General features: G+C 32.8%; 1 pseudogene; it reads right to left on the bottom strand.

The window, feature by feature from the left end:
• Positions 1 to 4,337: 4,337 nt before the first annotated feature.
• On the bottom strand, positions 4,338 to 4,456 carry LOC112478954 (annotated as a pseudogene).
• Between the last annotated feature and the right edge of the window lie 23,299 nt (positions 4,457 to 27,755).

Here is a 27,755-nt window from a genome sequence, read left to right as displayed (position 1 = left end):
TATATATAAATAAAATAGAGGCAAAAATGGAGTCTGTGGTAAATACTGAACATTTCTTTGTTTTTCTTCTACTTGTTTGTCTCCTTTATTGAGTCTTAGATTCTATTGAAATCTTTGGGTTCTTTGTCTCATAGATATGCATGTATAACTTCTATTAACATCAATTTCATTGCATGAAAATTGTTAGTTCATTGTACAATTGAAAGGAAGATTGATTCCTTTATAGCTCTGTTTTCTTTCATTAGATAGGTGTTTGAAGATGGACAACTTAAAATTGTTTCTAATGTCAAGGTCATAGTCAAAGAAGTGAGCTTATCATAAATCTATAAGAAATTTTTCCTATAATGACATATCATTGACCTCAGAGTCATGGAAGAGTTCAAGGTCAACCAGTGAGACACTCACAGTGGTCAACTATTTTTGACTGACTGACACTTGTTTTTTTAACCTTTGAAAATGTGATTTCATGTTTATCAAACTTTGACATAAAGCATTGTGTGCAATGTAGAAATAGGGACCTTATGCTATGGCTTTCTAATATAAATTTGACAGACAATATATTGGCATCCTCTTTAGGACAGATCAGTGTCAAGGGGGCAGGAGGTCAGGAATGAGCAGTCTTATTGAAAAGGTTTCAGTCAGAGAAGACAGGTTCCACAGGAAAACCGCCTTTCTAAATGGTTCCATTTGTAGACCTAAGACATTGCAACTCAACTCTCTCTACTCTTCTTATTGTTTGGCAACAGGGAGATAGAACAATCAGTAACCTATAGACATATGCTAAAGACGACATGAGATCATTGTTCAGTGTACAATGGAAAGGAATCCAGAGAGATTGTTTTATGTGGGTGCTGGGACTGATCTTAGAGAAAAAGAGTAGTAGGAAAAGTTTGTCTTTATAACTTTTTATGCCTCATCACTTTATTTTTCCTTCCTCATGATTACTCTTGATATATCTTGCATTTTGCTAGTAAGGTGTTAGTTGCTAATTGCGTAATGTCAGATCTATTCTAGAAAATCTGAACTGTCTCAAAGTCTATTATTTCTATCTTTAAACTGCACAGTACATACATGGCTATTTACCCTCTCCTTTCTCTCTTTCCTACTCAGTACTTATTTTGACTACAGGCACCAAAGTTTGAAAAAAATGTGCTTGTTTATTTCATTTTGCCAATGGGTTTGTATGCACAGAATCCTTGAATCTGAAGGGGTTGGTAATGAAGAACTGGAATGCTACTTAAGAAACTTACTGGCCTTTGTATTAGGTTTGGTGATCATTGGTACTTCTTATATTTTGAAGAAATCACATTAAAAATTATTTTGTTTTGAAAAAGCAACCTTTTGGAAAGGCTCCCCTTAAATAATACATGTTCCTTGAAGGAAAAATAATCAAAACATAGGATATCTTAATATATATAACCTTGTTATATTATAAAGAATTCAAATGTAGACATTCAGACTATAATAATTATAAATTATACTGTGGTCAATGCCTTGTATTAGAATCTCTTGTTGTTGTTGCTTAACCCTTTGTGAGTTGAAAACATCATATTTTATTCTTAAATGTATTAGTATGTGTCTCCCAAGACTCCTACAAAAATCTCAATATTATTTCTCCAAGACTTTAAAATTAATGTAATAATAGTTTCTTATAGTCCATATTCAAATTTCCTCAATTATCCCCCAAATGCCCTTTATATAGCTAAATAACCTCCTTCCTTCTTATTTTATTTTATTATTAGTTTCAAATACACAGTACTTTTATTAACCATTTGTATGGTTTATGAAACGATCTCCGTGATTACCCTTTCTTTCCTCTGGTTCTATACCCAGCCATTACATTACTGCTGTCTGCATTCCCTATGGCGTGTTCCTCACTCCTGTGACCGTCTATCAGCTACTGATCTGTACTTTTTTAACCTTTGACCACTTTCTCCCAGCCTCTCCACACCCTCCCCTCTGACCGTCACCAGATTGCCCTCTATATTTGTGAATCTGTTTTCGATTAGTTTGTTCTTTTTGTTCCTTAGATTACACATATAAGTGAAATCATATGGTATTTATCTTTCTCTGGCTTATTTCACTCAGCATAATACCCTCCAGGTCTATTCATGTCATCGCAAATGGTGGGATTTCATTTTTTTTTTTTTTTTTTTTTTTTTTTATGGCTGAGTAATATCCCATTGTATATATGAATCTTTATCCAATGTCTGTTGATGGGCATTTAGGTTGCTTCCATATCTTGGCTATTGTAAATAGTGCTGCCATGACACAAGGTTACATAGATCTTAACAAATTATTGTTTGGATTTTCTTTGGATAAATACCCAGAAGTGCAATTGTTGGGTCAAAAGGTAGAACCATTTTTAATTTGAAGGGGAACTTCCAGACTGTTTTCCATAGTGGCTGTACCAATTTACAATCTCACCAACAGTGTATAAGGGTTTTCCCTTTTTCCACATCCTCAAAAACACTTGCTGTTCTTTGATTTATTGATGATAGCCATTCTGACAGGTGTGAGGTGATAGCTCATTGTGGTTTTAATTTGCATTTCTCTGATGATTAGTGACCTTGAGTATATTTTTATATGTCTCTTGGCCACCTGTATTTCCTCTTTGGAGAAATATCTATTCAAGTCTTCTGCCCATTTTTTAATTAGATTGTTTCTTTTGTTGTTGTTGAGTTGCACGAATTCTTTATATATTTTGGATATTAACTCCTTACCAGATGTATCATAAGTGAATATCTTCTCCCATTCAGTAGGTTGTCTTCTCATTGTGTTGATGGTTTCCTTTGTGAGCAAAAACTTTTTAGTTTGATGTAGTCTCATTTGTTTATTTTTCCTTTTGTTTCTCTTGCCTGAGGAGATATATCTGAAAAGAAATTACTAGTAGCAATATCAGAGAGATTACTGCCTATGCTTTCTTCTAGAAGTTTTATGGTTTTGGGTCTTACATTTAAGTCTTTAATCCATTTTGAGTCTATTCTTGTATACAGTGTAAGAAGGTGGTCCAGATTCTTTTTTTTTTTTTTTTTTTGCATGCATCTGTCCAATTTCCCCAACACCATTTTTTGACGACTCTTTTACCCCATTGTATATTCTTGCCTCCTTTGTCATATATTAAATGAGGGTATAGTTGTGGATTTATTTCTGGGTCTCTATTCTGTTCCATTGATCAATGTATCTGTTTTTATGCCAGTACCATGCTCTTTTGATTACTATAGCCTTGTAGTATAGTTTGATATCAGATAGTGTGATATCTCCAACTTTGTTCTTCTTTCTCAAGATTGTCATGGCTACTCAGGATCTTTTATGGCTCCATATAAATTTTAGGATTATTTGTTCTCGCTCTATGAAAAATGCCATTGATATTTTGATAGGGATTGCACTAAATCTATAGATTGCTTTGGGTAGTATGCCCATTTTAATGATGTTGATTCTTCTACCCATGAGCACAGTATATGCTTCCATTTATTTATATCTTCTTCAATTTCTTTTTTCAATAACTTATACTTTTCTGAGAACAGGTCTTTTACCTCTTTGGTTAAATTGATTCCTAGATATTTAACTTTTTTTTGATGCAATTGTAAATGGGATTGTTTTCTTAATTTCTCTTTCTGAAAGTTCATTATTGGTGTATGAAAGTGCAACTAACTTCGGAATATTAATTTTGTATCCTGCTACTTTACTGAAATCATTGATAAAGATTCTCTCTATATAGTATCATATCATCTGAAGATAATGAGAGTTTTACTTCTTCTTTTCCAATGTGGATACCTTTTATTTCTCTTTCTTGCCTGATTGCTGTGGCTAGGACTTCTAATACAATATTTCTTCTCTCTTTTTCAATCCAGGGGCCAATTTAGAATTGCATATTGTGTATTGTTACCATGCTCCCATTGTTTTTTGTTTTTTGTTTTATCACACTATTTTGAAGATTTTTGAAGAGGTCATGCCAATTGTCTTATAGAATGTTCCACAATCCAGATATTTCTGATTATTTTCTCATGATTAAATTCAGGTTAATCATTTTTTGGCAAGGAAACAACATAGGTTATATTGGGTAGATTCATGAAGAAATCATACTTTTTTTGGTTGTGTACAATAGTCACATATTCACCTATTTTGAATTACCTAGTCAAAATTTAAAAATAATTCTATGTCAATTAGAATGAAAAATATTTTAATTTATATTTTGTTAACTATAGATGAAGTAAAGCATTATTTAGTTTTTAGTTTGTTTGTTTGTTTGCTTTTTTAAGGCAAGGCAACCCTTGGTTGACCTCACAGATTGCAAGGACCTTGTCAGCTTACAATTCCTTATTTTTTATTTTTTACACCTACAGCACCTGGTCTTACTAGGTGGTCTCCCATCCAAGTACTAACCAGGCCCGACCCTGCTTAGCTTCCAAGATCAGACAGGATCGGGCTTGTTCAGAGTGGCATGGCCATAGACTGTTATTTAGTTTTTTAATTAATATTTTCGCTTGTGAATTTGTTATTTCTTTTAGCCATCAAATAAATTAGTTTATTAATGTATTTACACCAGTTTTATCAAATTTAATGCAAATATTTCTGAAGATATCCTCTAGTCATTTTAAGTGTGAAATTGAAAATAAACAACAAAATAAACTCTCTTTGTCTTCTTTTTTTGTAGCTTCTAGGTGATTCTTTAGAATATTGACTGAGCAGTATCACTTGTGTATGCCTCATATGGCTTCAGCTAGCATTTTCTAGTTTATGTTTGGCTTTATTTTAGCTTTAATCATCAGGTACTACAAAATGTGTTCAATGATACACAAACATTAACTGTCTTAATGATCAAATATCTTTATGATGAAGAATATTGTTAGTTAAAATAGAAAAGTTCTTAGAATATCATCATGTCAACACATGATATACACAAGTGCATTTGCAGAGCTTAAAACTGTAAATAAATTTCAGACATTAATAGCAGATAGGAAAATTTGCTGGGCAGAGAGATAAAGATAAGCTGCAATCCACTACATGTTAGGCTGATCTCCAGTACAATCTAAATTAGTTAACAGGTTTTTACTGTAGGATATGGAGACTAGCAGAAAGAGTAGTCTATAGTTTCCACCCTAAAAAGTACACTCCTGCTTCTTTGAAGGTGAAGAGTTGTGTAGTTGGTCTAGTGGTAGCTTTAGGGGACCTACAACATTTAACTGAATATTAATGCAACTTATTTTATAATAGATGTTAGTAGATTATTAGTAGTTACTAGACATCAGGAAGATGTTCAGTTGAAATTGGAAAGAGATCAGCTTGTAACTACCAGACCATCCAAGATGTTCCTTAAAGTGGCAAATATTCTGGCAAATCTTGTCCTTAACTTTTCAGGCTCAAACATATGATTTTGTCAATATTTAGAGTAAGGACATATCTGGAGTAGATTACTTCCCAACATTGTTGCCCTTCTCTGAATAACAATAATGTATTGCCACCTTATTGAACTTGGTTGAGGTGAAGCTACTTGCCTTGCTGATATCACTTTTGGGTAGAGATTTTTCATGTTCTTTCTCTTGTCCTTCAACTACAACTTATGATATTCCCAATAGGACCTATTCTGTAATGCTGGGATTACAGAGAGAAGATTACATGGATCAGATGCCTGTGTTACAATTACTGAGATTTTGAGGGGTTGTTCATCTCACAATAGATTAGCTTATTCTGATGGATAAAATCTCTCAAGGTTGTATTAGTGTTAACAAAGACTGACATGTATACCAAGAGACAAATTTTCCTATATAAAATAGGAATAGAATCTACGTGAACCAGAATACTTCCATGAGCATGACCACTACATTCTTACATTGAGGTAGAGCTTCAGTGGGAAGTTAAATTATAGACTCGATATCCTTCTTGATCATGAATTTTTGTTCTTTGAGAGTGATCTTTGTTTCAGGGAATAGCCATAATGAAAATGTAATGTATAAGGTGGTTACAATTTGCAATCTCAGAAAAATGACCATGAGTGGGAAAGCAGTTTTCTACTTTCTACCTTCCTACCTGAAAATAATAGGAATTTTTTTCTCAACCTTCCACTCAGAGATTTTAAGAATATTTTTTGTGATATTTGACATTATTTTAATTATATCTAGAACATCTTCATTCTATAATATCATACAGTTTTTCTTCTGTGATGATTTAGAATATTGTCTTTTACTTCAGATATAATTTCCATCTAGCTAACCAAGTTTTGACAAGGATCAGGGTAATGTTTTAGAATAAAGAGTAGAATGGAATCTTAGACATTTTCTCTACCATCTTTGAAACTATTTTCATGAATTTTAAATCTTTGGTTGAAAAGTAAATAATTCTGGCAAACTACTCAAGTGTCTTATAGTCTCTCAAAAATGCAAAAAACAAAAATGGTCACATTATTTTTATACATATAGATTTATAGATTTGTCTTTTTTGACTAGGTAGCTATGAAATGTCTTAATGATTTTTTGTTTTGTTTTGTTAACTGGGTCTCAAACATAAACTTGTAGAATTCATTTAAGAAGAGAAGTTTCTTCCCTAAAGAGTATAATTAGAATGAAACTTTTTGAGGTTCTTAGATTCACTAGGAGACATTAAAGTTTAAATACCCAATAGAAAGTAATATTTTAGAAATATAAACTCATGTGTCTATTTGCACACTATATTTTGCCAAAGATATCAAATATCTAAAATATTTAATTAAAAAAATCTACCTGCAGGTTAAGGGTACTCACAACGTTAATATGAAGGAAAGTCTGCTTAGTATTCTTTATCCAGTCTTCAATTATAGACAAAGGTGATAAGCATTTTTTCTTTCCATCTAGTGGACGTTTGCCAATTTTGGGGGCAGTTAAGCATCCCCAGATAGCACTTTCATCTCCTTGTTGTAGAATCCCCATCGTTTGTGCACTTGTTGAGAGACGACTCACTTCCCATTGTGGAAACTGAAGTGGTCAGTTTTCCTTCTCCCTGGGGCAGCCAAGGGGCAGACATGTGATTTAGACCTGGCCAATCAGATACTTTTCTCTCTCTCTCTCTCAGGACTTTGGAATATTGAATGAAAGATACGAAAGGTAGCAGAAGGTTATTTATTGCATCTGTGCCAATCTACTGATTAAAATTTCTTGTTTAGGGACCATTGCAGTGTTTTTTTTTTTTTTTTTTGGAACTTTACCCTCAGAAGCCTCCATTTCCTATTTAAAAAGCTGATTCTTAAGCTTCTATTATTTTATGACTCTCCTGATTTGCTTCCAGTACATCATCTTCTGCTAAAGTTAGCCATAGCCAGTTTCTATGTCTTGTAACCAAGAAACATTTGTACTGAAGACAATGACAAAAGTTAAAGTTCTGTAAGTTTACGTGATAATCTGAAGATGTAACACTAAAATTTCTAAGGTTTAGGTGATTACAAATGAACGCAGTTAAGCAACAAGGAGATATCAAATTTTAGCTCATCAAATTAGCGAGGGTTGAAACAACAAAACTCCACACTAAAAAGAGAAGGGCAAACTTTCTCATGTACTGTTGATAGGATATAAATTGATAATACTAATCTATATTACTGTTTAGTATATAAATCAACATTTAAAATGAACATATCCTTTGATTTAGCAATCATGCTCCAAGTATTGACTTCTAAAAAGATAATTGCCCTTATTAGAAATTATATATGTACAAGGATGTTCACTGAAGCAGTTTGGAGAGCATAACACTGGCAAAAATCCAAATGTCCACCAATAAGCTACTGCATAAATAAATTGTAGTGCATCTATACAATTTTGTATTTTGTAGTCATTAAAATACATAGGAACATCTATATTTGTTGACAGAGAAAAATGACATTTAAAAATACTTTCAATTTTAGCATAATTTTAGATTTATTTTAAAATGTGCTAATATTTGCATGATATCTCATGGAACTCTGAATAGCCAAAAAAGTCTTAAAAAAAGAACAAATTTGGAAGTCTTACACTTTCTGATTTTGAAACTTATTGTGAAGCTATAATAATCCAAACAGTGTAGTACTGGCATAAAGACAGACATATAGACCATTGAAACAGATTAGCCTAAATATGAACTCTCCCATTTATATATGGTTAAATGATTTTCAACAAGCATGCCAAGACCATTCAATAGAGAAAGGACAGTCTCTTCAACAAAGGTGTTAGTAAAACTGGATATCCACGTACAAAAGAATTAAGTTGGACCTTATCTAATACCATATGTAAAAATTAACTCAAATGGATCAAAGTCTAATTTAAACCTGAAACTTAAATGAGAAATAGAATTATCATATGAACCAGCAATTCCATGTATGGATATATATATCCAAAAGAATTGAAAGCAAAATCTCAAAGATATTTGCACACCTATGTTCATAGCAGCACTATTCACAATAGCCAAGAAGTGGAAGCAACCCAAGTATCCATGAATGAATGGATAAACAAAATGTGACCCATATCTATATCATCTATAACTATCTATATCTATATCTAATCTATCTATATCTATATATCTATATCTATCTATATCTATATCATCTATATCTATATCTATCTATATCATCTATGTCTATCTATATACACACACACAAACACACACATACACACACACACATGATTCAGCTTTAAAAAGAAAGGAAACTGACATATGGACTGAATGTTTGTGTTCCCCACAAATTCATCTGTTGAAACTCTAATTCCTAATGCAATGGTATTAGTAGGTGGGGCCTTTGGGAGGTAATTAGGTTTATAGGAGGTCATGAGGATAGAGACCCTATGATGGAATTAGTGTTCCTGTAAGAAGAGGAAGAGAGAAGAGCTCTTTCTCTCCACCAGTCTGTGGCCTTTGGCTTCTCATTCAATGCACAGTAGGTGTAAATTAATATATCACAGCACAGCTTTTCCGAGGGCTATAACTAGACTGTGTCTACAGCTGGTTTGTAGTGGAGAAAATTCTCTTCTAAAAGAGCCATCACTTTGTGCTTGTGTCCAAAATTTAAAGATTTCCTTCTTGGATGTAGCACATGCTTCACAGCTTCTACTTCATAAAGCTTTTAAGAGAAGTATTAGAGAAGTGCAAGGATTTCGGGTAAGAAATTGTTTATTTCTATTTCTATATTGCTAATAATTTGGAAGCTAATATTTTGTCACAAAAGTTTGATAGATATGTATTTTTGGGAGACATTAGAATAAGATCTGATAAACATTTCAAAGTTATTTTGGGGGCAGAAGAATGTTAAAAAGTTTTAAAATTTATATTTTGAAAAAATAATATGACGAGATCAAAAATTATCATTAAAAATTAATGACCATTTTTTATTTTTTAAAAACATCTCTTTAATGATTACATTAGCTGTACCATCCAAGCTAGTTTTAACACACCTAAGATTCTGGAAATTAGATTATACGGTTATTCCCTCCATTACAAATCCAGTACTATGTGATTCCACAGTTAGTGCCCAAACCAGAAACTCAGCAACTGTTGAGTTCTTTAACATTTCCAATGGCAAGAATAATGTGGAAGAATACATGATCCAAGTCTTCTGATGTGATGGCTAACTGTGGATGAAATGGCAGTTATTTTCAGGGTAATATACTTTATAGTCATAGCATAATACTACAAGGTAAAGTTATGGGAAAAGAGTTATTGTTATACATTGTTCATGGGAGTATTGGTTAGTGTACTTATAAGGTAATTTGATAATATTTCTCAAAAATTAGAATACATATGCCTTTGATCCAGCAATTCCATTGCTAAAGATTTATTTCACTTGAACTGACATGCAAAAATATATGTACATGGATGCTCATTTCAGCAGATTGTAGTGTAAGAACTGGAAGCAGCTTAATATATATAAATAGGGACTGTTAAGTAAATTACAGTACAATCAAGCATGAAACAACATTTAACTATTACAGAGAATGAAGTTTTATGTGTCAATATGGAAGATTTCCCAATACATATTTTTATGAGAGAAAGGATACTGAAGAACAGCAGGCATATTATGTTTCTCACATGCATAAAATAAATATGTGTGTATGTATATTTGTATTCCTGTATATGTCCCCAAAATTTCTATAATGAGGCCCAAATACCTATTAATTTTTACCTCCAGAGAGTGAGATGAAGTTGGAGTAGAGGGAGATACTTATTTTTATTTTACTGCTTTTAGTCTATTGGAATGTGTCACATGCATATGCTGTTTTTATAATAAACAATTACATTAAAAATAAAATTTTGTTATTTTTATAGACCCTCAACTTATTGATAATGGAACTAAGGAGAAACATAATAACATAGGTTTACTGATATCCTGATATTTTTCAAATATGCTACTTCCAAGGAATGGCTTAGGTTAAACTTACATTTGCTTATTTTCTGTTCTCTCTGATTTTGCTTCTTTTCATTTGGTTTGATTTAACTTTTTATTTAGTTTTGATTTTTTTTAAGAGAGTATTTGTTTGTTCTGATCATTTCCTTAGTAAATAATACTGTTTTACTAAAGAAGTCTTATATTAGCTATAACCAAATTTAGCAGAAATGGTTTAGTATTTTTCCATCATGTTGTTACAAAACAGTAAATCACACAGAAGCCACAGGCAAATTTCATTCTGGCAAATTCTCTAATATGAGTAGAAGGAGATGGGGCGGTAGGAGGGCTGGGGAAGAGTTGCCACAGGATTTGCTGACAGCTACCTTGATGGGAATCATGGACTCCTGTCTTTCCTTATTGTAGTTAGTCTCTGAGGTAGATAAGCTTTCTCAGAAAGTTCGTACCAAGGAGATTCTCTTCTTTGTTGTCCAATTGCATGAATGTTTTGAGAACCACTTTTAGTTCAGAAGAAGAGGCTTATTTGTTTTATGCAATTTTTATTAGAGAAATATTTTAAAATATTTTTATTGTAATTTATATTTTAGAAAAGAACAAAGAAGCAAAAATATCAATCCTTTTACCCATTAATCAAAAATTCATGATTCTACCTTCCAGAGATAATTGTTAGTATTATATTACTATTTATATTTTAATGCATTTTAAGAACATAGCTGTACTACCTGTATCATGTTTTAGTCTTTTTGTTTAAATTATCATTTGTATTTTCCCTCATTGTGAAAAGCTTTTGTTAAATGTACTTTTTCATGGATGTTTAATATTTTATTCTGAATTTATATTTTGCACAACCATTCATCTACATTTGGATATTTAAGTTAATCCCTTTTAAAAGTGTTTAGCCATTATAAAGAATGTCACTACAAACCCCTTTAATAATTTTCATCTATAGTTCTGATGATATATATTTTTTCTTTTCATTTTTAAGTTTTTGTGCATATTTTGGAATAAAGAAGCCCTCTCAAGTTTTTTTTTTTTTAATTACTAGAAGTTTTACATATGCACTCAAATAGGCAAACTAGCTATCTCAGATTAATTGAAGAGTATTCAGAGATTTCAAAGGTAGCTTGGACTATAGCTATTTGCAGCTATTATCTATGTGTATCTTTGAATAATGAACAAAAAATACAGGAAAAAATTAGATAAATATCTAAAAACTAAACAGTTTGAAATGACTATAGTTCTCATGGATAGTCATTAATTCATCATAATTCTCATTAATTAGCTTTATAAACAAAATACATTTAAGTATAATCCTGATTTATTGTTTAATAAGTTGTTTCACTTCAGATTTCATTTAATGTAAGGGTTCTATTGCTTACAAATAAGTGAAGGACCATTAAAAAGGAGATTTGACCATCAAATGAAAGCACACGGGGTTAACAGAGAATCTTGTCTTGTTTGTATTATTTACCTCCTGTCACATAGAAAGGGTGACGGAGTCATCACTCAGTTTATACACAGGGAGATTACCTTCTTTTTCTATAGGCAGTCCTCACTTTGCATAGCAGTGTGGGACAGTAAAAATAACTGTGCAAACCATCTTGAAATCAATAAGGAAAAGTTATGATTGTTCTGTGATTATCAAACAGTTGTGCCAAAACATTAAAAACTCTCCTACTGTTGTTTATACATGTAAATACATGATTATACATGTATAGGGACATGTGAATAATAGTAAAGCTAATATTTACTACACTTAATATAACACATTAGAAATACTGAGAATTAATGTGTTTTATTTGTAAAATCTTACTAAGTATAGTTGGAGCAGTGCTTATCTTCTGGTCGTATAATTTACAATAAGGAGCGAACATCCTTTCCATGTGTTAGTAAATTGTCGTACTTTTTTTCTTTTTAAGTTTAGTTCAGCTTCCAACATTTTATCCTATGCATTTCAATGTGGGGAATACTTTCTGAAAATTTGTTTTATGTGAGGCTTTTTGCTGGAGACACTTCCTCTGGGATAACTTTATGACCATTTTCTTCATTTATGGTTTACCTTTGCTAAGTTCCTCCTGCTGGACTCTCTAATGGTGAGTGTCCACAGTCACATGGTCAACTCTTTATTCCTGCTATCATTGCATTTAGGTTTGATTCCAATTTGACTACCAGAATTTTCACTTTATTTTTTAATTTTTATTTTTATTGCTGCACTTTCATCTTTGTTGGCCAATTCCCTCTTTTAATTATCCATTTTGGTGAAATTTCACCTGAGTTTGTTACCAGGAGTCTTGGACACAACACAACTATATACTTTACTGTCTGTACTTGAAATAAATAACATGCTCAGTGATTGATTATCAACATACTTTGAAAGAATTGATATGATTGCTCACTGATCATTATGCACATCTGTTATTTATGCAGAGATCTGTGAACTGAAAATTAGAGAAGTTTGTACTTTGGGCAGTTACTAACATTGAATACGCTGGGAAATCGAAATTTTAATCACCGTTGGGAGATACATGTTATTTAACCAATTCATGGTAACTGAAATCACATATGTGGGAATCATGCAAAGTCAAGACTGCCTGTATTCTCAGCTTAAACTGAAGCATCATAAATTCTCTCTGAGTTTCTGCGACTGGAGTTAAGTGAATTAATAATATTTACACAAAGAGAATGTGTAAATATCTTGTTTAGTTTGCATGTCCATGTTATTTTCTGACACAAGGTCAAACATTTTTATTTTTTTGTAGACTATTATAATCTTGTTTTATACATCACTACTATTATTATTTTATAAATATTAACTATCAAGCATATAGCATTCAGAAAAATTCCAACAATATCAAGATGTTTTTATACTTAAGGATTCCTATGCCATGAGATAATGCAGGCCAAATCTTCACTTTCTCAAATGGATTTTTATTTTTTTAAGTCTTGCAAAGTTGGTAGGACCAGTTTCCTTTTTTGTCTCTTGAACTTTTGGGTGGAATCCTTATCTTACATTGAAGAAATAGCCTTTTTTGGGTCCAAACTTCAGGGAATGTCTCATTTCTACCTCTTTACAGTGCATGGGTTCAAAGCCACATCTATTATCCCTGTGTGGAAATTGAAACCTTAGCCTCTGGCCCCTAGGTCATATAACTTGCCCACATCGCTCTAATTCCATTTGTCTTGTAAGCTGCCTGTTTTGGCTCTTCTTTGGCACTTGGATATTTCTCTTTTTTTTATTTGACCCCAGCTATATATTTGTCTTTCCGTTATATTTGTACTTAGCATTTTAATACTTTTTAATACTTTGAAGTTATATTTTTAAAAAAGTTTTAGCATAAGCCATCATGTTCAAAGTCAAACAAATATTAGTTCTAAATATATAGAAACATTGAGATTATCAAAAATTTTATTTTTCGTTGATATGCTTGACATTTCAGAACAAAATTTCAAGAATGACATAAAACTTTTTTCATAAATACTATAAAATGGGAAATATGCAAAATGTAAAATAAATTGGGAAAACAAAGGCCATGGATGTTAAAACTAAGATGCTGAATTCATAAAATATAGTTCTTGCTATTCTAATTCCAATAAATTAAAAGTGATTAAATTATACATTCCAACTGTAAATCTCATTTCTTTTAATCAAGGGTTGGGTGGGAGGTGGGAGGTAATGATGGAGACAAAGATAGTTTTAGGAATCTTATCATAACTTTGAATTTCAATTGTTTCTTTCTTGACTTTAAGGCAATGTTTTATTTCTGGTGTCAGAGTTACATGTCCAGTGGAAAGAAGTTTTTCCATTTATCCTTTCCTGTGGAGACACTGGTACATGAAGAAGGGGAAAGAGCACAATGATATGAACAACCTCTTTTTTAAGAAAATGTAAGTACAGACTGATAAAGCTGCTTTCTCAAATATAACAATATCTCAGCCTCTGTCCTACATAGTGAGAGGGGTTTAGAGATGACAAGAGATGACTTAATCTCTTAAGAATCTTGTTTAAAAAAATAGACCTTTTTTTCAAGTAGAATGTAGTATGGAAATTTTTATTAGTGAGAAAATATCTCCAAACATTTAATTTTGAGAGATAATGTAGATAAGAATTTAATAGCATCTGTTTTTAAAGTTAGAATCATTCAGTTTAAACCCAAGCTCTGTTACCTACTAACTCTGTTGCTTTTGGGCAAATAACAAAAATTCTCTGACTCTCAGTTTACTTACTTATGAAAATGACAATAATAATACCAAACTTCCCTGCTTCTAGTGAGAATTTCAATTGTTTCAAATGAAACATTCATAAAATTAAAGAAGCACTTAGCACAGTGCCTGCATGTAATGACCACTAATACACAATAGCTACTATTATAAAATCAACACAGAGATCTCAGAACCACTTGAGATGAAAAGGCTCCAAAAGACAGGAAGTGTGAGTAGCTCATCCCTTATCTAACTAGCTCAAATGCTGGGATTTCTAAGGCACAACAAATAAAGGAAATAGTATCTCCAAAGCTTGAAAATATTATGGTGAGAATTTTTCTCTTATATGAGCCCTAATTTATAGAAAACTAAACCTTATTTAAGAAGAAAAGAGCAATATTACTTTTCGTGAATGAGTCTGGTAGAAATACTTTTATTTGCTCAGGTAGAAATACTTTTATTCTCTAATATCTACTTAGGGAAAAAATTGTAATAGGAAAAAGTTTTCAGGCAACCATAAATCTTTTTTTCCTTTGATCAAAAAGTTCCAGGTCCAGATACTTTTTGTAATAATTAGAAAGCATATTTCTTATGAATAAAGAATTCTATTCCTTGCTTTTAGTTTGCCTATCCATTTTTTCTAAGCAAATTTGCATCTTCTGTCATAGGCTAGGAAAAAACTTACAATTCTCTTATTCTTTTGAAAAGACAGTGGTGACATTGAGTCACGTGAGTTCCATCTCTGGGCAACAGTGACAAATGGTCACTTGCAGTGCAAAGATCAAGTGCTGAGAGTGTGAGGTCAGCTACTTTACATGACATCTAATGTGACTGTCATTTCTCAGGGTCCCCAGCCAAAGGCAAGGTGGCGACATGGTGTACCCATCACTAAGGTGCCATGTCTGGCATGTAAATGGAGCTCAGTAATTCCAGCGGAGCCAAGTTATTAGAGTCTAATTGCCATTGTCTGATAAATTCTTTTGAGGTCTTTGTGTGTTGGTTCACTTAAATATTCACTGTATCCAGCTAGAAGCAGTTATTAAAAATGTAATTGTTTTATAAATTTTTATTTTTCAATTCCCAAACACCCTCATGAATTAATAAACAGATAAAATAAGAATATTCATCAATAATGCAAGATTTTCTGTGTCATTGGGGGAGTGTAACCTTAACTATATTGTTGATCAGAAACTCTGGGGAAATAACATATCTTCTGTAATACACTCCCATCTTGAATATCCTGGATCATGTTTAGCTGGAGATTTTTACTTTGAACAAAAATATTTTTATTCATCTCTTTTTTTCCAGTAGAGTTTATTTGAACTGATCATCATCCTAAGTTTATTTCCAGTTATTACTTTCCTGCTTGCCCTTTCAAAGCTTTCTACGAATACACAGCAGACTTTAAAATAGCAAGGTTATTTTTGTTTAAAATAAGCAATGATGACCTTTTTCTCAAATGGGGAAATAGAACATAACCTTCCCAAGGCAGTTAAATGTTCCCCAAAAGATGGACCCACAATCAACAAATGGAGAAATATAAAACTTCTCTAAAGGGGTGAGTGCTTTCTTAAGTGACCTGATTGACAGCTCTAGGCTTGCCCAGTGACACTGTCATTTGAGGGAACCTATACTTTTTTCCCAGGTTTTCTGAAATGTCTCTGGTGTCATAAAGGGACAAACCCCTGTGGTACTGCCAGGCCCCTCTCTGTCAGAGGGCTAAGACCTGGATTAATTCATTGCAGTGCAGTTTAATTAAACTGCACCAGAGTTGTTTCCCTGGTAAAATAAGTGTGGGAAGAGAATGTGTATCAAAAGGGACATGCCTCTTACTGTGTGTGCTTTATTGTTACACCACAGCTAATATATTGTGGGAATTCCCATGGAGTCAATGATAAACTGTATTATCGAGCTCCATAAAATAGGCATTCTACTAGTGCAGGTTACTGTAGCTCACAATTCTATTAATCCTTCTAATTTATTATATTATAGCTGTATGTGAGGTCTCATAAATTTATTATACCCCTTTCATCTAAAAAACCCACACACACCATGCTTGTTTCTCCTCTCAAATAAAACCCCTTATTATTTGTTGTGTCTGTCTCTAAAAATGTAATAGCCACTTGTAAGAAAATATAATTACTGGCTGAGAAATGTAAACTGCATTTGACATGTCTTCTACTCTAAAATAAAAAATTCTATTAAACCTTGCTGTATGAGTACAAATACTGGTGCATGAAGACCCATTGGATTTTTATTTTCAGTTTTCTGGCAATAAGTTCATAAAAATGATGTCTTTATAATTTTCGCTGTTTTCATCATTTTGTTTATGGAATTTACTTATAATACAGTACTCTTTCCTCTTTATCATTTACATTGGAGGCCAGTAGAAGGGAAGCAATAACATCTGCTTTGCTCATTTCTACGTGCCAAGTACTGTGCCTGGCACATATTAGAGGCTCAATAAACATATGTTAAATAAATGAGAAGGTGAATGCAAAAGAAAATTCTGTGATTTCTTGTGCAAATCTTCATATAAGTTTTACTTGTATATTCATTAACATGTTTATTAATAACTTATTTTTTAATCAGCTGCATTTGCCCAAAGATTTGATTTACTGCTTAAAAGGATAACATCTAAAAGATGCAGAAATAAGTTCATGAAGTTATGAATTTTAGTAGGTTACATATCCACTTAGTTGTAGAAACCTCTATGCCTCAAAATAAGCTACTTCGTAGGTATTAAGAATAAGCCAGAGATTTTGTGGTCTGGCCCTCACGTGATAAGAAGAAATATGAAATACATGATACTTCATATCTATTACATATCAGAATCATACCTGTGCTGTTTGTAAATAAACTGAGATGAGCTTAGAAATATTTGAATTTCAATTAGACATCCTCATTTTGTTATCCTGAAGTAAAAGGCAAGTGTTGATTATCTAAGGAAGACAGGACATGAATAGAACTCTAACTACTTTAAGTTACTATCTCAGACCCTAGGTGAGAATGACCAAAAGTCATTTTGGCAACTCTTGCTTTAGCACATTCAGTATAAAGGGAAAGGATGATTAGTTTCAGTATAGGTGGTCAGGAATTACAAAAAGAATGAAGAAAATTGATATCGTGAGAATATTATTAGAAACTTGAGAGATCAACTCAAGCTTGGAAATGAAATTATTGCTTTATTTAAGAATCATTTCTGTTATGGCACAATTGGGGTGACAATAATGAGTTGGCTAATTTTCTGGTGTCAGCTAAATTTCCCATGTTCCTGTTTTGCAAATGAAGACAAATCTTTCCTTTGATGCCATTTTTCCCCATTATTGGAAAAAAATTCTTAAAATAGGTGCTATAAATGTGCCCAGAACTGACAACATGGATGATCCCAGAGACAACACTTGCTTCAGCTTGGTCTTGGATGCCAGGACAAATGTATAGGTTGTATCTTGTCACCAGAAAGATCCAGGTTGTTCACTGGTTACCAGGAGTTATATGACATAGTAGAAGGAAAGGATTTTTGGAATCTATCACTGCTAGATGTGAATATTAGCTCTACCTCTTAGTAACTATGCAAATAAAAGAAAATTACTTAATTTTTCTGAGTTTTTATAATAGAATTTTAATAAAAATTATTCTATGTAGTATATGCTATGTGCTTAGCATAGTTTCTGGCACATAGTTAAGTTCTCTCTCTCTCTTTCATTTAATTATAATACATAATCATTATTATCTTTGTTCCTAAGGTGTATAGGATAATATGGCAAATTTTCCTACAGATATTTAAGTAAAACAAATTCCCTACTATTGAATTCTTAATTCTTTTTTTACACTTCAATTTGCACATTATATCTCCAAAAAACAATAAATTAAAATGTAGCTTATAAGGGGAGCATTACTGCTATTAATCTGCTCTGAGGATTTGATTCTCTTCTTTCTTCACTTGCTACATTTTTTGAAATGGACCAACTTCTCCACAAAGCAAATAAGAGGTACATGTTTAGATCACTATACCACTCTTAACTTGCACATTCAAATACTGCACAAAAGAAAATGTGCTCTACTCATTCTCTACTACAGAATTAATGCTCTCAGAGAAATAAATCTGAGTAGCTTCTAGAACTTTATAGTAGGAAGGGATTTTGGACTTCATCTAGTCTCCGTCTTTTGTTTGATTAGCATCTCTCCTACTTGGCCTAATTATAATTTGTGCAAGCATTGTATCAAGTGTGGTGCATGGATTATCTTATTGAATCTTTACAGTAAACATAAGAAAAAGATGAATTATTACTTCTGACTGATGGATTGGGACACAGAAGGTTTGAAAGGTTATATAATTTGCTCCAGATCATACATATAGCAAATGGTAAAGCCGGGATTGAAAAGATGGTAAGCACTCCAGGTCTGTGGTTCTCACTGCTTTGCATTATCTGCACCGCCCAATCCCCGCCACCCCCACCTCCCTTAGCCCCCATGTAGACCCTCTCGTTTTCTAGACAGTGTCTGGTCAATACAAGCTTTTGGGCAACTCACAGCAGATATAAAGTTTAGGTTGATTGCTCTCGGGCACAGGGGAGGGATCAGCTTCCTTAGAACCCCTGTCCTAACAGTTACATGAAGACGAGACTCCTCACTCTTGGATCACATACACATTTAAGTTCTTAACACTATAAACCAAATGTGTAACATGAATGATTTCTTACACATTTTGAAATGTTGCTTTAACTTTTTTCAAAGAACAAAATAGAGTCTGATAATACGTGAAAAAATAAGTAAACATTTGAATGACTTTATAGACTCATTTTAATAAAAATATTTAGAAATGACAATCTTTATAATTTGAAAGCACAAAGATTGTTTCTATATTGGCAAAATTAACGTTTTAATTTTGGCATGAAAAATTATAATAAAGTGAAATTGAAAGTTTTTTCTAATGTTATGTTTCATTTTGATGATAGAAAAATAGAATTAATGTAAATACATTTAAGAATTTTAACATATTCTATTAATGTCATGTAAATTATCACTCTGGTTGTTTAGGAATATAGGTAAGAAAAACTTATTTCTTCCTAGATTGAGATAAAAGAACATTTTTGGACACAATAATTTGACACAGCAATTTACATAGAGTGTCACTGAGAAGTAAACAAAGCACTTTTTATATTTCAGGAGTATTATGTGAGCTTCAGTAGATATACGTGAGATATTATGTGGAATAATACAAGATTTAAAAAAATGATTATGTACAACTAGAGTAGCTGTTAATAGAACTGTATTAAAAATAGCAGACATTTCTGCTTCTAATTCTTGCTCAATTATTGGCATATTTATAATCCTTGTAAACTTAACCTCTAAATCTCAGTATTTTCATCTGTAAAAAAGAAGATATCTATCCAATAAAATTCCTGACATATACTTGGTACTCGAAAAAAGTAACTTGCCATAATAACTGTAATATATGACATCTTCCCAGTTTTGAAGTGAATGAGATTAATAAATGTCAAATTAATATTTTAATTTCACAATTAATTTCTATATAACATTAAGGAATAACGTTTGATATAAAAGAGCTTTAAATCATGGAATTGTTAGGAGGGAGAGGTCATGCTATAGCACAGTAAAACAGCACACCATAGAAAGAATAATAATTCTTAGAAATGAAAGAAATATAATTTTAGCACTATTTCTTTATTTGCCAACGTAACTATTTTGCTTTCTGTAGTTAATGAGCAAATTGATGGCCTTCCCTGCATTTTGTCAAATCAAGGAGGCCTGCATCACTTAGCGTTTGCCATTCTGTTGTTTTATATCTTAGCTGGTCTTTGATTTGATGTATGTTGCTAGATTCTTAGCAACATTGCAGTTGCAATTTAGGTGTCTGCATTCTTAGGACTTTTTATGTGACTCATATCAAAACTCTGTAAACTCTCTTGCCTTCTTGTGGTACATAACCCAGAGTGAGAGTGAGCATCTCAAGATTAGAGGGCTCAGGAGAAGAGTAACGTGATCTTTGACCTGCTTGTGACATACTGTATAAAGATTTTGGGAAATGCTGTCTAGGGTAATCAATCATCGAGCAATTTAGTATAACCTTGATGACCCTGTTCCTCTAGCACAAGTGTAATCCTGGTGCAGACAGTGTTTTGAAGAATTTGCATTTACCCTATAAAGACATATACCCTAAAAGCAATAAAACTACAAAACATAAGTTTGTCAAGTAAATTAAGGAGTAGATGATGTGAATCTGTTGCTTTGTGCTACAGGTGCTCAGTAGCTGTTGACATCTGCAGACCCCAGGACCAACTTTTTCAAGCCAGTCAACCAGACCTTGCAAGTGACTGTATTTCTTAATTGTTAATACAAGTGTGACATTCAGACATAGCTCTGAATATACTTTATAGCTGCATAATATTCATAATAGTTTTATATTTTGATTTGAACGATATTTAGAATAAATTAAAAAAAAATGAATCTAGGTTCAATTAAGTAAAAGCAAGAAACAAAAATCAAGCCAAGGCATAGAAACCTTTGTCATGTGTTAAGTGAACAGTGAGAAGAGGTAGCTATAATTAAGATCCTTGGGGAAAAGACAAAAGTTTTATGCGATCTGAAGAGAAACCAGAGTATTCCATTTCTATTACCTTAGTTTAACACACATTCAGGTCTCACTTCATTGACTGAAATTGTGTTTTCATTGGTACTGGAGTCCAGCTTGATTTTCCTCCAATTAATTTCCTAACCTGTGGCATAATCCATCTTTCTAAAGGACTAATCTGATCCAGTTATGTCTCTACTTTAAAATCAAAGCAAAACAAAACCAACCAAAATACAAACAAACAAAAATCTTTAGTGCTTCACCACTAGCCCGCTGACTGAAATCCCAACTCATGTCAATATCTTAACCACTATAGGCTCAGTTTTCACTATTGCTACTTCATGCTCTGGCCAGATTAAATTTTTAATTCTTCAGAAGTGCTATGTTTGCTCTTTCACTTCCAAGCTTTGCATTATCTAAGCCCGGACATTTTATCCCATCTTTTCATTTTTCAGGTTTCAATCTCAAAGTTTTACTTTGCCAAAAGACACCACTCCCCAAGATTGGGTTGGGTACCCTGTATGTACTTCCATAGTATCTCATATAGGCATTATTGTCTCTACTTTACAAAAAAGGAAACGGAAACTCCAAATGTCTGACTTGTCCAGTGTTATCTTTTAAATATCAGAGCCAGATCTTAAATTCGAAGCTCTGGCTTACACACATTATTCCACAGTAGCCTCTCATATGCTTTATTTTACCTTGATAGTTTCATGTGGCTTCATTCCTCTATTTCATTACATATTCCCCATTCCTAGATTAACTTTGTGTTTGTGTCTATCTGGAAAATTCTCATTCATTTTTCATGACCTGGTTGCAGAATGTGAAATGAAGCATTCTCTGGTCCGCCCTCCCTCTTCAGACTCACTATGTTACTTTGTTCTTACCAGTATTGTGAGGCTTAATGGTCTCATAAAATGTCCTATTATATATTTATCTCTCCTGTTAGGCAATGAGCTTCCTGAAGGCAGCATTTAGCACAATCACTTTCATATCTTCTGGTACTCAGTATAGTGCCCAGTACATAGTAGGTTCAGTATTTTAAACTGAATCCTAGAAGCACATGTTGATAAAACCTGCATGTTCATTTCTCATATTTTCTTTCCACAACAGCATGTAATTTGTCCAGTTTTTCATCAGGATAAAGTGTGACTTGTTTTTGCCCCAAAAAAGACTTTGCAAGAGTTGTCACGGTTTCAGTTTCGCGATCTTGCTTTTGGAGCTAGGTTCTTATAAAAGTTCAAGCTGATGCATGAGAGTTTGATTTCGGAGTTTTCTCTCTTTATACACCAAAAATATGAGATTGCAGGGATTAATAGAGGCCTCTTGTGTCCCTTCTCTCTCTCTCTCTCTCTCTCAAAACTTTCATTCAATCTGGAAAAGTGAGAGGTGTATGACTCGAGGAGGGTAGTAGAGAATGAGGAAGAACATTTTAATTTTCTTTAGAAGGTAGAGCAAGTTAACCAGAAAAACCTAGTTTTTGTGATTGAAAGACATGATGTAAGAACTTCCCTTTCTCCTGTATGCTCTTTGTAACTTCCCATCTCTGTTTTTGGAGATTGCCCTCCAGTGAGTCTGTGGAGTCAGAGGGAGCTACACTGAGGGAGAAGCCACTGCAGCAGCTCTAGTAGCAGATGAGGCACACTTTCTCTGGATACAGACATACACAACTGCTCTCAACTCCATAGTTTATAATATGCTGCAGCAGCTAATTTTTTGCACTAGTGTAAAATCAAGTTGTCCTTGTGTACGGTGGTATGAAAATTCGATGACTTCAAGTCCCAAAATAATTGTAAAACTTCTGCCGAAGTATTCTTTCAAATCTCCCTTTCCTGTATTTTTCTTTTCTTCACCATTGCCAGTGAAGAATAACACAACAAATCTTTGATATTTTCTTGGAGCTGGGGGAAATAACATGAATTAGGAGCCAGAGAATCTTGGGTTAGAATCTTTTCTCCACCATTTATTAGTGATATAAACTTGGAAAAAATGCACACTCATTCTGAAGCAGTTTTCTCACTCAAAAATGTATTGAATACCAATCACCTCACAGTGGTTGAAAGGAAGAAAAGAAATAGAGGCAATGACAATGGACTCCTGGCAGATCTAGCTCAGCAAGTGTTAGTTTCTTTTCCCCTTTTACTCTCTTCCGTTTCTTGCCTGTCTCTTCATTCAATTGTTAATGATTTGTGAAATTCCCAAAATATAGAGAATAAAGGTGAAGAGAAATACAAGGTAGCCAGGTAATAGTCCCATCACTCACTAGAAGTGGGATATACTTACATGATGGGTAATGTTCTGACTTTCTCTATAACATTTATCATTGAACCTTATAACAAGATTGACGTTTTTAAAATAGTTGGTGCAGCTTCATTGGTACAGTTCACGCTGTTCTTTGGAAATCGCAAACACGAACAAAGGCATCTAAGTTCTTTCTGTTCTGTTCGTGTTTCTCAACCTTGGCTGTACTTAAGAAGTACATGGAGCACTTGCAATTTTTTTTTTTTAAGTTTTAAAGTTATTTTAAAGTTTCTAAAGACATATAGATGCTGGGGCACCGACCAAGACTTATTAAATTAGGATCTCTAGGTATGAGGCATTGGCATAAGTATTAGAACAAAATATTCTAGGTTATTGTAGTCATGATTGCAAATCTTGGCCTAAATCATTATATCACTATGATGTTCACGCCATATTGGACTAGAGTCATAAAATATAATAGTAGTTGTGTAAAGTGACTTTTCCATTTAATCAGAAATGGAAAAGAGCTATCAGATAACAGCCTATCCTCCTGGGACCCTCCTGGATTGTGTCTAGTGCCCAGATAGAGGATAACATGCTCCTCCCAGCCCAAAGGCCATCCTCCTAAGTACTCACTTGGCAGGCATCCTGGAAAATGGTAGTGTTGTAAGGGCTAAGTTACTCTTCTCAGAGATCTCTCCTGGACATGATAAAGAAAAGAAAAACACTCAAAGCACAAATTGTATACAATCCAATGTACATTTTAAAGGATGTACTGGTGAGTATTTACATATTGGGTCAGATTTTCATTCTGTGAGATCCAAAAGAAGAAAAGAGCTCTTTGAGTTGAGAATCTAACTTATTGTTTTTAGGGATGGCATTTAGACACAAGTGATCCAATAGCCACTACTTTTGAAGATTGTGATTTTTATAAGCAATGAAAGTTTCATGTGTCAGTAATCCATGTCGCACTGGTTTGAGGTGATTGTTAATCATTATTTCAAAGTTCTTTAACACTGTTATTTATAGAAAATAAATCTGACATAAGCCTTTGCCCAAAACAGAGACCTCTCTTTTTGTAATTATAGGAAGCAAACATCTTTGTTAATGTATTGACAACAAAAGGCAAAACATGAAAAGAACTCAGCCTTTTTCTGGGACTCAGGTGACTGATTTATATCTTCCAAGGTTTGCCAAATGAATATGATTATTAATTTAAAATGTTATTACATTTTCTCAAAGAATACTTCCAAATTCTTTCAACAATGAAAGCCTTGATAGGTGGGAGACCACCCAGGAAGACCAGGTGCTATAGGCGTAAAAAATAAATATGAGATTTAGAGCTGACAAGGTCCCTGCAATATGTGAGGTCAACCAAGGGTTGCCTCACCTAAACAAAACAAAACAAAACAAAACAAAACAAAAAAATGACAAAAAAAACCCCAAAGCCTTGATATATCACACACCTTTATCAATTTAGATTACTTTTTCTTTCTTTCTTTTTCTTTTCTTTTTCTTTCTTTCGTTCTTTCTTTCTTTTTTTTTTTTTGCACAGAAAACTCATCATGAATACCAATTAGGAATAAAGCATATTTCTTCACAGGCTGATTATTTACCAAACTGATATTGTCAGGAAGAGTTCAGCAATCTGCAGATGGTATATAAAAATCAATCATATCTTTTCTAAGACTAGTTGTTTCTGAAACAAGTTTTATATAATTTTGTTTTAGAAGGATGCTGATCCTCAATCACATTTCATTTACAAAAGAATAAATTTAAAAATCCCCCCATGAGACATTTTATGTACTCAAAAGTTGATAACTTTTAATATTTTCTCTTCACTTTTGCTCGGTATATATCTGAAATTTGATGGCCAAATGCTATTGTCAGTTCAAAAGGGCTTGACTGCTGGTTGGTCTTCGGTGATCTCTTTGTCCTTCTGAGCCATGACTCAGAGCAAGAGGTCATTTGGTGGAGACTCTGCTGTCCTCCCGATAGAGAGAGAAGCATCTGCCCTGAAAAGTGGGTTCCCAGCCTGTGTGCCGTGTCAGGAACAGAAACATAGTGGCTGCAACTCACCATCTGGTTTAGGACCTGGAACTGAATGTCACACACAATTAGTATTGGGCTGAGCTTCCTTGTCGTAGCTCTGGGTTTTAGTTTGAATAAATGTTGTCACTGCATAGCCAGAATCTGAATAGCTTAGAAATATCTAAAGGGAAATACTCCAACTTACAAAATATAGACAGAAATTCCTGTTAAAAAGATGATTAAATTTGTAAGATATATTGTTCTATAGTTCATAAATTTATTACTGCATTGTTCCACGGTTAATAACTTTTCCACTTAGAAAGTGATTATTTAAAAATGTACTTTAATTTGTTCATGCTATCTCTCATTTCAGAAAGAATTCCAGGTGCCTTAAAGAAAAAGCAGTGAGAGAAATAAAACATAATAAAAGAAAGATGTAATGCACATAGGATAATAATCTATATATAAATTCAAGGTAACAGTTTTTCAAATCCAAATAAAATCAGAAAATCATATTACATTTTGCTTATGAAGCAAAAATGATTTGAACCTATTTTATTACAATATTTTAAATGAAACAATATCATTGTTGTATACTTAACAATAGTATATAAAATTAGGGTGATCTTTAGATTTTCTTACTTTTCCAGGACATAGAGAAAGTCACAGCATAGAGAAGGTATCATATTGGCTTAAGTTTAACAGAATTTTCTTAAAGAGTATGTTAACTATAGTCAAAAAAATTTGAGAACATGAGACCATTCTGCAATATAAGTACTTTCAAGATTCTTATGCATTTTTACATTGAAATAAAAATACATGGATTCAATATATCTATAGTTACACATTTTATATTAATTATTATACATGTGCACATATTTCAAATTAAAAAAATTATGTTGGCAGCAAAGAATAAGGAGAAAATGTGACACCACCACCATAGTGAGTACCTTTAAGAGTACTTCACAAATTTGAATGTTGCTCAAAGATAAAAACAAAAATAAAAAATAAAATTAAAACCAAATAACATAAATACTATTTTTATGGAGAACACACTACTTTTAGGTTTAAAATTTTATTTTATAGCAATAAGCAACTCTATTTCTCATTAATGCCAAGAAACTAGAATGAAAACTTGTCCCCAGTGAAAAGTCTTAGCAGAGTGACAGTAGAATGAGGATTCGATTTTATTTTTTACCAGATAGCTAATCTACTTATTTGCTGTTTTTTTATTTTTGTCATCACACACTTTGTTCTTTTAAGTAAAACATAATTTAAAGTAGGTGTAGCCACAATGAATAAGAGAAATACATGTGTATGGAATTCCAGCGGGTAGAGTTATTTCTTTGTTGTTGGGTACAAGAAGTAACAATAAATTCTTATGGCACAAATATTATACCTATATATGCCAGCTGTGAAATATAAAGCATTTAAGTGTTGCAGTAGATGACTCCTTTAAAAAAACAAAGAAACATACAGGTTAGATAACTGTTAGTAAAAAAAAAAACCATAGTAAACATTTCTATATATATCTTCTGGAGAGCCTATGAGGTATACATGAAATAAGCATTTAAATGAGAACATAAAATATGATTCTGGGCAGTTCTAAATACCACAGGGACCTCTAAGATCAGCATCTGTGCTAAATACCCATGGCCTGCTGGGCTAGAAGAAAGGGCTTATCTTAAATGATCTTCAGCCTCAGTTATCTTATTTTTATAGTTTATACATCAAAACAAACAAGTTCCTTGTAGGGACATGGGAATCAGTATGAAATAAATATTCTTCAAGTTAGTCAGCGACTGAGCAGCTTCAAATTCTGTTTCACAGGAGGCTCTAATTGGAAGGTCTTTTTTTTTTTTTTTTTAAACCTGCCGTCACTAGGCACAGACATTATAACATCAAAGCCAATTCTCTCTGAAATGTTGAATAAAAAATAGGAATAGTTAGTGTAAAAGAAGTGCAAGATTCCCAGGATGATTTGACTTATGACTGAGAGAAAAATGAATTCATTTGTTTTTGTAAGCAAATATCTTTCAAATGTCTAATCAGTGTTGTATTCAGGAGGTAAAATGAGAAAATGTTGATTTCACCAGTATAAAAAAGAACAGGGATATCACTAGCTACTCATTTCATGAAGAAGGCTAAAACCTAAATAGTAGGCATTTGGAAAGATGGGTTCTGAACATTACATTGTACTACAAACATTGTATGGCTGAAGAACCACCTGATTTCACTAGACATATTAATTTTAAGCAGAGATGAAAAACACCAAATTCAATTAATCATAAATGCAAGAAAAAATGTCTATAATTTCTTCTATTTTTATATAACATCTTAACAATTTAA

Source organism: Pteropus alecto, unplaced genomic scaffold (assembly GCF_000325575.1).
Source record: "Pteropus alecto unplaced genomic scaffold, ASM32557v1 scaffold63, whole genome shotgun sequence".
Classification (NCBI taxonomy): domain Eukaryota; kingdom Metazoa; phylum Chordata; class Mammalia; order Chiroptera; family Pteropodidae; genus Pteropus; species Pteropus alecto.
The sequence above is the reverse complement of the archived record's forward strand: the minus strand, read 5'-3'. Positions and strand labels throughout refer to the sequence as shown.